The sequence below is a fragment of the Rhinolophus sinicus genome, linkage group LG04 (genome assembly GCF_036562045.2).
Source record: "Rhinolophus sinicus isolate RSC01 linkage group LG04, ASM3656204v1, whole genome shotgun sequence".
Lineage (NCBI taxonomy): Eukaryota > Metazoa > Chordata > Mammalia > Chiroptera > Rhinolophidae > Rhinolophus > Rhinolophus sinicus.
This window is the reverse complement of record NC_133754.1, coordinates 115,240,117-115,251,787: the sequence shown is the minus strand read 5'-3', so window position 1 is coordinate 115,251,787 and position 11,671 is coordinate 115,240,117. Positions and strand designations below refer to the sequence as shown.

Here is an 11,671-nt window from a genome sequence, read left to right as displayed (position 1 = left end):
TGCATATGTAGAAATTCCTTCCTTCTATTCATGTAATTTTTCCACTTCCCTTTCTCATCAATGCACTTTGCCTTGCATCCTAATTGTAACCCTATCACGTGTCCGCCTGAAACAGTGCTTCACAAATACCTATTAATTTGGATATCGAATAAACACTTATTGCCTCTCACTTTGGTCTTTTACATTCAAGTTAATAGTTAAATGGATTTTGTAAACAATTCAAAGAATAATCCCAATAATTCATCAATAAAAACTCTAGGCCCTGCATGTGCCTTTTTTTATTGGGACAGGCACAAGGGGATGGGAGAGCAGAAATGTTGGAAAAGAATAAACTGGGAAATTTTCTCATGGCTCCTCCCTTCCCTATAGTTTATATATAATATATATAAACGTGTGTGTGTGTGTGTGTGTGTGTGTGTGTGTGTGTGTGTGTCAAAGTAGCAGGCTTCCAAATTTCTGAGCCAAGGGATAGGATGGGATTTCATACCCATTTTAACTCATTAACTGATTTAACTCATTTTCACTGATGAAAATTGCTCAGATTCCTAGGGGCTTTCACAGAGTTGCAAATTGAATTCACGGGGACTTCCTAACACTTCCAGTCCAGACACAAGGCTTAGTTCTTGCCTCTCCTTATGCTTTATGATGAAAGAGCTCCTTGTTTGTGTTCTGTCCTGAGAAATAATGGTGCCCACGTCCCAGTTCCCATTTCTCGTCAACCCAGGGTGTTGGGATACAGACCTCAGTGTCACTATGCTATAATGCCCAGCCCAGCACAGCCCTGCCACAATGCAGGTGTCCACATGAGGCTTTCCCAGCGAAGACACTGTTACGAATCAGCGGGCTCTCTAGCTGCCTCCCGGGGCACCTGCTTCTGGGCAAAATCTCCAACTGCTCTCAACAGGATCCACAGAGTACCCCTCATCAAGACTCAAACAGACTCCTCAAAACCTCTTCCCCACATTAATCAATACTCTATAAATTAAAAGGGCCTCCAAGGCATCAAGTTCATGGTGAAGATTATAAGGCTCAGGGCCTCATTATCTCCGGTGCAGATCCATAAGGCAGGGAGGAGACATGTTTAGGGCTCAGATAACAATCTCTTGTGGAGGATGTGGTCTTGGGGGGTATCCTCTGGACATGTGCCAGCAAAGAGGGAAAGAGAGAAAGACCTGAGTCCCATACCACTAGGACTGTGCCTCAGGTCAGTTGGTTAAGTTGGTCCTACCTTGTGGATACCTGAGATGAAATGAAATCCTATTCCAAACGGACTTTTTAAATATGTATTTAAAGAGGTATAATATTCTAAATATTTTAGAAAAGACTTAACATTTTTCCAAAAAATATAAATAAAGTACTGGCTTTATAATGCAAACTATTACAAAATCACATTATACATTCTCATAATCAGAATAAGTAAAAGGATGGTCTGGTAAAACCATACAGATATAAGAAACATTAATATTGGACACAGGAGCCAATCTGAATGAACATAAGCTGGCTTTATCACAGATGATTTGACCATCAAAACAAAATAAAACTAATAATGCTAGTTAAGGATTATAACCTACTGCATGAAGAAAGAATCTGAGTCTATATAAACATAAATTTAAAATTCTGGAAAAAGGAAAATTATTTCATACCATGATGAGGACAGGAGTAACAATGGGAAAAATAGCATGATATTGTAACTATAGTAAAAATAGATTTGGGCATTGATAAGAAATAAATGCAGAAATTTGTGAAAGCTTGAGGAATACAACAACATAGGTATAATCGGAATGTATTTACTCAAGATACTTAATGACTTTTTTGTGAAAAAACATGGAAGGGGTGGCTGGTTGGCTCAGTGGTTGGAGCGCAGTGCTCATAACACTAAGGTTGCCGGTTCGATTCCCACATGAACCAGTGAGAAACAATGGCTTGAGCTTGAAGCTGAGCCGCTGGTGGGTGGCCTGTGGGCTCAGTGGTTAGAGCACAGTGCTCATAACAGCAAGGTCGCCGATTCGAGTCCCACATGGGCCAGGGAGCTGCGCCCTCCACAACTAGATTGAAATCCAATGACTTGACTTGGAGCTGAGCTGCGCCCCCTACAACTAGATTGAAAATGACTTGACATGGAGCTGATGGGTCCTGGAAAAACACACTGTTCCCCAATATTCCCCAATTAAAAACAAACAAACAAACAAACAAACAAACAAACAGGGATGGTAACACATTAACTAAATAATCCAATTTAATATCACAATTAGTGAGACCTTTCAACAGTATGTGTGTCCTATTATAATGTACCGAGAAATCCTCAATATTTCTTTGTATTGCTACAAAAGGTACACAACCTAAATGTAATCGTAAGAAAACATGAAACAAATCCTGTTATTTACATGATTAATAATAGAGAAGAGCTCAAATAGAGAAGGATATTGCCAGGAGTTCCCCCCATGTGACTCTTCTGATACATACCCACTTGTCACTTTTCACAGAGGTCACAGTCATAGCTTGTGAGAGCTGAGGAATGTCTAAGATAGGTCAGTAACAGGTAGATCCAAACCTATAACAGCTCAGCAGAGAACAAGTTTTTTCTTCCTTGCAAAAGTCACAGGAGAAAAGTAACAGAAAGAAATTGTTCCACACAGTAATTCTTGAACCCTGACTCCTTCCATGTGCTACTTTTCCATCATTGTAGGGAAAAGGAACAGCAGAGAATATATAGGATGAAAATGTCTTCATGGGACTTGTTTTACCACTGATAGTCACATTTCACTAAATAGAATTTGATGACATTACCGCATTCTGCAGAAAGAGTGATTGGGAAATTTAGACTAGTCGTGGGCCTAAGGACAACAGTAAATGGTTATTGGTGACCATGCAGTATATGGGATATGGGGCTCTATTCATTACATTTATTATTTATATATATTTATTGTGAATTGACTTCTGACAGGATTTCCCAAATCCATTATCTTCATAAGATTTCTTTCATCTGGTCGATACACTATGAGGTCTCTACTGCTCTACGCATTTTCTCCTGTACTGAGGAGGGTGGCTTTTGAAGTTATCACACATTTATTATATTCTACATTTTCTTTATTACGTGAATTCTCTACTCAGTGAGATTCAGTCATTGACAGAAAGCTCTCCCATTTTCATTACACAATCAGAATTTCTCCACAGTTGAAGTTTGCTGATGGTTGAGTTCATACAGAATATTTGCTATATTCATTACCTTCACAATGTTTCTTTCCCCAGAGAATTCTCTGATGTTCCAAAAGGACTAAACTTATCCTTAGTGGCTGAAGGACTGTCTACATACATTTCAAGCATTTCCTGCAAGTATAAGTTCTTGCTAGACTAAATGTCTGTGTCCTCCCAAAATTCTTCTGTTGAAATCTTATCCCCAAGGTGCTGGGATTTGGAGTTGGAGGCCTTTGGAGGTGATGAAGTCATTAGGGCAGAGCCCTTATGAAAGAGGCACCAAAGAGTTCCTTTGCCCATTTTTTTTCTTCCCTTGGCTTTTTACATCTGACAATTCTTGATGATTTCCCCACATTGGCACCTTTATAAGATCTTTCACATTTGTGAGTTTTCTGATGTTTTCATAGGTGAGAGTCATTGGTGAAAGTGTGTAAATCACTCCCCTGTGTGATTTGTCTTACGAGTTCAATTTTGAGGGTTAAGATGCAAACAAAAGCTTTTCTGCATTAGTTATCTTCATAGCATTTCTACCCGGCAGTCTGATGTGTTATGAGGATGGATTTCCAAAGACAAATTTCACAAAATTTCATATATTCATACAGATTTTTCACTCTGTAAATTCTCTCATATCCCCTGAGGTATGACATGAACATAAAACTCTCCAGATTCATAGGGTTTCTCCCTATGGTGAGTACTGTGATGTTTCCCAAAGTTTAACTTCTGCCTGAAAGTTTTCCACATTCAATACATTGATAGAGTTTCTCCCCTGTGTGTTCTCTGATATTCTCTGAGGTATGACTGGAGATGAAGGCTTTTCCATATTCATTACGTTGATAGGGTTTGTCCCCTTGTGTAGGTCGTCCGATGTTTTACAAGATGTGATTTCTGGATGAAAGTTTTACCACATTCATTACATTTATAGGGTTTCTCACCTGAGTGAGTTTTCTGATGTTGTGCAACCTGTTCTTTGTATGCAAAAGCTTTTCCACATTCAACACATTCATAGGGCTTCTCCCCAGTGTGAGTTCTCCAATGTACATTCAGATTAGATTTCCTGAAGAAAGACTTCCCACATTCAGAACATTGATAGGGTTTCAACCCTTTGTGAATTATCTGATGTTCCCTGAGGCGTGATAAGGAGGTGAAAGCTCTCCCACATTCATTACATTTATAGGGTTTCTCTACTGTGTGAGATCTCTGATGTACTCTGAGGTGTGACATGGAGGTGAAAGCTTTTCCACACTCATTGTATTCATATAGTTTCTCCCTTGTGTGAACTCTGATGTACTTCAAGGCTTGAATTCTCGGAGTAAGTTTTACTACATTCACTGCATTCATAGGGTTTCTCCCTTGTGTGAGCTCTCTGATGTTTCCCCAGGCTTGACTTCTGGGCATAACTTTTACCACATTCATTACAGTGATAGGGGTTCTTTGCAGTGTGAGTTCTCTGAGGTACAACTAGGAATAATTTATTGCTAGGAAAAAGCTGTCCCACATTCATTATTCATACATTTTCTTACCTGCGTGACTTCTTTGATGTAAAATGAGGGATGACCTCCTACCAAAGGATTTTTGACATTCATTACACTCACAGTGTTTTTCCTTTCTGTGAGTTCTCTGCTGTATACCCAACGCTGAAGGAGAAGTGAAACTTTCCTCACGTCTTATTATCACAAAATAGCTCTATTGTGTGAGTTCTGTGTTGTATGTTAATGGCTGAATTATAGCTGAGGTTTTTCCCATACTCAACGGTTTGCCGTTCTGTGTGAGTTCTCCAATATTCTCGGAACTGAGCTTTTTGACCAAAAATTTTCTTTCTTGCATCAGTTTTCTGAAGTTGAGCAATCCTCCTGAAGTGATTCCTAATTTTATTACATTTATGTTCATGAAATTCACAGTGACTCTTCTCTGTGTGTGAATACTTAGAGAGACAACAAGGGCTGACACATCACATAGGTTTCTTCGAAATTCATAATAAAATCTCCCTTTTGTATAAGCACTGTTCTGTGTAATGAAGGCAGCCTTATCAAGTAAATCATTACTATGTTCATTACATTCAAAAGACTGCCCCAAAAGTAAGTTCCTCCACAGAATTAAAATTTTGTACATTTTGATTGTAATCAAAAGACTTCCCTCCAGTGTTTGTTCTCTCATTTCTAGTATTGGAATGAGATGCACTAAACTCATCAGTCTTCTTTTTTCAGTCATTATGAGGAGTCAATGGGTAGAGACCAAAGTATGTAGGCCGCACAACGTAACATGTTGTAGGGAAGATGTTAAGAAAATTCACCTTCATTGGATGATGTTAGCTTGTTTGTCTGTTTGTCTGCTTCCCTCATGTGGGGCAATGTTACTCCACCATGTGAGGTGGTTGGTCAGATTAAGGTTGGCTTTTGGTTTCCTCATGTGAAATACTGCCTGTGAGATTGTTCCCTCGGTTGAGTTGGAAGTTGGCTTTCTGTTTAACTCTCGGTTGGCTTTTGGTTTCCTTTCATGAGAGACTACATGTGAGGTGATGTTTAGCTTTTGTTTGTTAGGCTTTAGTTCCTTTGTTCACTGACATGAGAGACTGCATGTGGGGTGATGGTTAGCTTAGGGCTAAGAGAATTTCTCCCTCATCTGATTCCTGGCAGGAGAGATATGGGATAATGTTGCTTTCTGTGTGTTTGGCCCACATCAGCAGATGAAGTGGAAAAGTAACTTAGTTATATCAAAATGATGTGACAGGCATGTTGCCAGGCTTTGGAAGACCTTGGACCGATGGTCCCGGGTGAGAACAGTAGGTAGTGTTTGTCCGAATAAACTGGCCCTTCAGCTGGATAAGCAATATTTTTATGACAGTAACTGCCGAACCCTCCCGGAACTGACCATTCCCTGAGGGGGCAGCAGGAACAAGGAGCTTGGCTCTAAGGTACATCCGAAAAAATATATCAGACAGACCTCAGTAGGTAGTGCATTTGTTAATTTCATCGTTTATCACTGGTGATTCTTCATCATTCTAACATTTTGGAAACTGTCAGCAGCATGCAGCTTACAACACCAGGAGACACCCTGACTGCCAGCCACAGACCTGGTAAGGTCTGGCTGGTTTCCAACCTCCCCAGTGTTGTTCCCCACGGTTAGCCTTCTTAAGAACTTGTTAGCATTTTAGAAACTGTATGCAGCTTGCAGCTTGTAACATCAGGAGACGCCCTAGCTTCCAGCAACAATAACAACAACGGCAACAGCAACAACATTCTTGGGAACTTGTTAGCATTTTGGAAACTTGTATGCAGCTTGCAGCATCATGAGACACCTCAGTTTTCCAGCTGTGGACCTGGGAAGGTTTTGATTCCTGACCTTTCCACTATTGTTTCCCCATAGTTTGGTGAGATTTGAGCATCCACTGTAATAGTTGTTATCCTATAAAATTTGACACTGTTTCTAGATATTCCTTATTGATGTTATTTGTGTATTTGGCCTAGTAATTTTTGATCAATAGTAAACACATGTTGGGATCTCTTTAACCTGTATGTATGTGTACTCCTTTGACATGACATTGTTATCAATGTATATAGTTTAGTCTTAACTGCCTTAACTTTTGGTCATTAACACATTCCATTAATTGCCTTTGTCTTTTGCTATTGCATATTGCTAAATAAGTTAGATATTGCTAAATAAATCAATTAATACCTCTCTAGCGTATCCTTCCTCTTTCTTTTCCCTGCTCGTCACTACACATGTAGAGTATTTTTCTTGAAGGAACAATGTCAGTGCCTAGAAAAATGGTTTCCTTAAAACTTTCTCTTGCTCTGTAGTCAGTGGTCTGTTGGTAGTAAATAAAACTTCACATAAATACTTGTCTTGGTTTTCATGGCTCCTTTCTAAAAGATCAAGTCGGCAGTCTTCTACAAAGATAAAGTTAAAAAATTGCTCATGAAATTTAACACATTTTTAATATAAAAAGTCCCATAGACATATGCCCTACTACATATTTCACATTTTTATTTCTTGCTAATTTTGCCAACACTGTAGTAAATCCAAGTATATGTTAACTATATTCTCTTTCCTTGGGAGGCAAGATGCTTGGTGTAAGGTGAAAAAGGAAAAAGAACTTGGAGGTGACTGTCGTGCATATTTTGGCATTTTAAAATATAATTTTCTAACTTGGCAGAAAGGAATGGAACGATGAATTGGGAACATAATAGTTTTAAGAAAGTTGGGTTCTGGGGACAAAACAATCAGAGAATAGTATGAATTCAATAACAACAACAACAAAACAAAACAAAAAATAATGCTGAAGAGAATAAACCAGCAGAGAAAGGGTTTGGATTCAGGAGATTATCAAAATCTAGGTTCTTAAACTAGCAAATACAGATTAAAAAGATAGGATACTCATCAGTCCACATGTCCCATCTGGACGTTTCCCTTTCTCATTCTACACATCAATACCAAAATAAGTTTATAATGTAACAAGTTTCCTCACATTTAAAGACATATTCCTAAAACCCAAGTTCTGATTCTCCTGGGTGTCATTCTTAGGAACACAAATGCCCAAGAAGAAGTTTAAAAGTGACTGGAGGAAACGGTATCTTTCCACCTGAATGGGATTCATTGCTCTATTCTGGCTTTAGTACTTTGGTTTTTGTTACTGTTGTTCAGAAGTAAACGTTCTTTGAACACAAATCCTAAGTATTACCTTTTTAATATGCTCACTTATGTTCTTAAAACCAGTTTTAACCCTGTCCCATTTTTAACTCTGCTTTCTATACATTTTTCAACATATCTGGTTTCTACTGATTGTGAGAACCTTAAGGATCACATGTTTCTACCTCCTCCTAGAAATTTTGGGAATACTCTTTATATTTAGCTATCATTAAAAAAATATTGTGGGCCGGCCCGGTGGCTCAGGTGGTTGGGGCTCCATGCTCCTAGTGCCAGGGGCTGCCAGTTTGATTCCTACATAGGCCAGTGGGCTCTCAACCACAAGGTTGCTGGTTCGAGTCCTCAAGCCCCACAAGGGATGGTGGGCTTTGCCTCCAGTCACTGGGATTGAGCACGGCACCTTGAGCTGAGCTGCTGCTGAGCTCCTGGATGGCTCACTTGGTTGGAGTGCTGTCCTCTCAACCACAGGATTGCTGGTTATATTCCTAGACTCCCGTAAGGGATGGTGGGCTTGCGCCCCCTGCGGCTAACAATGGCAACTGGACCTGGAGCTGAATGGCACCCTCCACGGCTGGGATTGAAGGGACAACAACTTGACTTAGAGGGAGTCCTGGAAGTGCACACTGTTCCCCAATAAAGTCCTGTTCCCCTTCCCCAATTAAAAAAAAATATTGTGCATATTTGACTATTACCCTCCTGCTACCCATACTCCATGTAAGGATGTTAGGCTTAGCTAAACATTTAAGATGATGCAGAGCCCACTACCCATCCCCCATCGCCAAAAGATGAAAGAGTTCACAGACATTCCTCTGGAAAATTTAGTTTTAACATTACCTGTATTACTTTATGTGTTCAAAGTATCATCCCATAAATCTACAAGACCACAGTATTTTCTACCATAGCCTGGTCCAGCCTATTTTCCTCTACAAGGGTTCATTTAAAAAAAAAAAACCATCTGGTACTCACATTCTTTCCTGACTTCCCTGTACATCCACTTTTGTAATACTCATACTCTAGATAGCATTCAGGGAAAACTATTTACACACTCAAATTAAAATATTACCTAGCGATAAACATAAAACAATTCATTTACAGAACCTGTATGCTGAAAATCCAAAAACAGTGATGAAAGAAATCAAAGAATATCTAAGTAAATGGAGAAATGCACAATGTCATGATTTGGAAGACTCAATCTAGGAAAGATGTCAATTACCAAAATTACTCTATAGATTTAAGCCAAGTCCCACGAAAATCCCAGCAAGATTATTTATAGACATGTTTTTTCTCAAATTCATGTGAAAAGACAAAGACACCACAATAGCTATAACAATTTTGTAAAAGACGAATAAAGTTTACTTTATATTCAGCCTTATTAAGTAGCTATAGTAATCAAGACAATGTAGTATTGACAGAGAAACAAAAATATAGATCAATGAAACAAAAAAGAGAACTAAACAACTGATCAACACAGGCACAGCCAAATGATTTCTCACAAAGATGTAAAAGTAATTCAATGCAAAAATAGTCTTTTCATCAATGGTGCTCACCGACTGGACCACCATGGACAAAATAATGAATGTTGGCCTATACCCATCATGTACAATTATTAATGCAAGATGTGTCATGGATTTAGATATAAAGCATGAAACTATAAACTTTTTTTTTTTAATTGGGAAGGGGAACAGGACTTTATTGGGGAACAGTGTGTACTTCCAGGACTTTTTTCCAAGTCAAGCTGTTGTCCTTTCAATCACATTCAGCTTCAAATTGTTGTCCTTTCAGTCTTACTTGTGGAGGGCGCAGCTCAGCTCCAGGTCTAGTGCCTTTTTTTTCTAGTTGCAGGGGCACAGCCCACCATCCCTTGGGGGAGTCAAACCGGCAACCTTGTGATTGAGAGGACGCGCTCCAACCAACTGAGCCATCCCGGAGCTCAGCGGCAGCTCAGCAGGCAGCTCAGCTCATGGTGCAGTGTTCAATCTTAGTTGCAGGGGGCGCTGCCCACCATCCCTTGTGGGACTCGAGGAGTTAAACCGGCAACCTTGTGACTGAGAGCCCACTGGCCCATGTGGGAATCGAACCGGCAGCCTTCGGAGTTAGGAGCATGGAGCTCTAACCGCCTGAGACACCGGGCCGGCCCAAAAGTATAAAACTTTTGAACAGACAAATAGGAGAAAAAATTGGAGACTGAGGGCTAGTCAAGGAATTTACAGACATAAGAACAAAACAATCCATTTTTAAAAATGTATTAAATTGGACGTTATCAAAATTGAAAATGTTGTTGCAATGAAACACTTAAGACTCTGAAAAGGCTGGTTATAGACTGACAGATAAAATGTGCAAAAGATAGAACAGGTATTTCCCTAAAGATGATATAAACATAACAATAAAAGTACATGAAAAGTCCTGCAACATTATTATCCATCAGGGAATGTAAATTAAAATAAATTAAGACATCTGCACACCAATTAGAATGGTTAAAAAAAAAAACCACTGATAATAAATGCTGATGATACTGCAAAAAAAAAAAAAATGGATCTCTCATACATTGATGGTCAAAATGTAAATTAGCACAGCCTCCCTGGAAAACTAGTGGCAATTTCTTATAAAACTAAACATGTGCATACCACATGAACATAAGGTTGAATCCTTCGGGTACTTTATCCAGGAGAAATGAAAATTATGTTAACTCAAAAAAAATCTATACAAAAATATTCATAGTAGCCTAATTTACAATAAGAAAACACTAGAAACAACCCAATTACCCTTCAGTGGGTCAATAATCACTGATACAGGCAACAATTTGGATAAGTCTCAAGGGTATTATGCTTGGTTAAAAAGAAAAATTGAATCTCAAAAGGTTATGTGATGTATAATTCCATTTATACAACTTCCTTGAAATGACAAAACTATAGAAATGAAGAGCACATTAGTGGTGGCCAGGGGAAACAAACAACCTTTAGGGGAATGGTGGTGAGGAAGTATAAATAAAAAAAAAGGTAGCACAGAGTCCTTTATGTTAATGTCACAGTTCTGATTCTTAACTGTGGCGGTACTTACACAAACATATTTATGAGATAAAACTTCATGGACCTATATGCTCGCACTCGCGTGCACACACACACAAAGACAGAAATCAATGCAAGTCAAAAGAATAGTAAAAACTGAAAAGGTCCGTGGTCACCTAATTAACAGTAATGTACCAATACCAGTTTCCAGGTTTTGACACTCTACTCCAGCTACTAAGATGTCACCATTGGAGAAACATGGCGAAAGTGTTCACAAAATATTTGTTTTATTTTTGCTACTTCCTGTGAGTCTATATTTCAAAAAAAAAGTGAAAGAAATGCTAAACCAGGTTTGTTTGAGGTATTACCGTTATAGGAATTCCAAAGGAAGATGGAAAAATCAGAAGAGATGATCAACTTGCCTTACATTAAATTTGTACATGTAAAGCATATTTACCAAAACTGTCATTAAACACCTCTATGAAGTTTTCCTGTATTTATCACAGTATTGGTAGCACTTTGCATAATATTTTGCAACAAAACTACAGTATCGTCAATTATCATTTCAGTTATTATCTTCAATGTTTACATAGCCAAAACTTTACTTCTGTATTTAAACCTCGAGTCTAGACCCTTTTAGGTCAGTTATTTTCAACTGGGGATGTATTACAGACTTACTGATGGAGATTTATACAATGGCATTTCTCTAGGCCTTACTCCAGACTTACAGAATCTGTTTACTTGATGTTATTGTATATTAATGGTTATATTATTGGTCAACTATGACTCAGGATTATTATTATAATGTCAGTTTCCCTCTAAAAATT

At 38.6% G+C, this 11,671-nt stretch overlaps 1 long non-coding RNA gene across 1 annotated transcript in view; it reads right to left on the bottom strand.

Moving 5' to 3' along the window:
• Positions 1 to 6,951: 6,951 nt before the first annotated feature.
• Positions 6,952 to 11,671, bottom strand: part of LOC109439571 (zinc finger protein 510) — a 283,485-nt gene continuing 278,765 nt past the window's right edge. Inside the window, exon 5 of the long non-coding RNA XR_012496036.1 lies at positions 6,952 to 7,082. This is a non-coding gene — a long non-coding RNA (zinc finger protein 510). The remainder of the gene's footprint in view (positions 7,083 to 11,671) is intronic.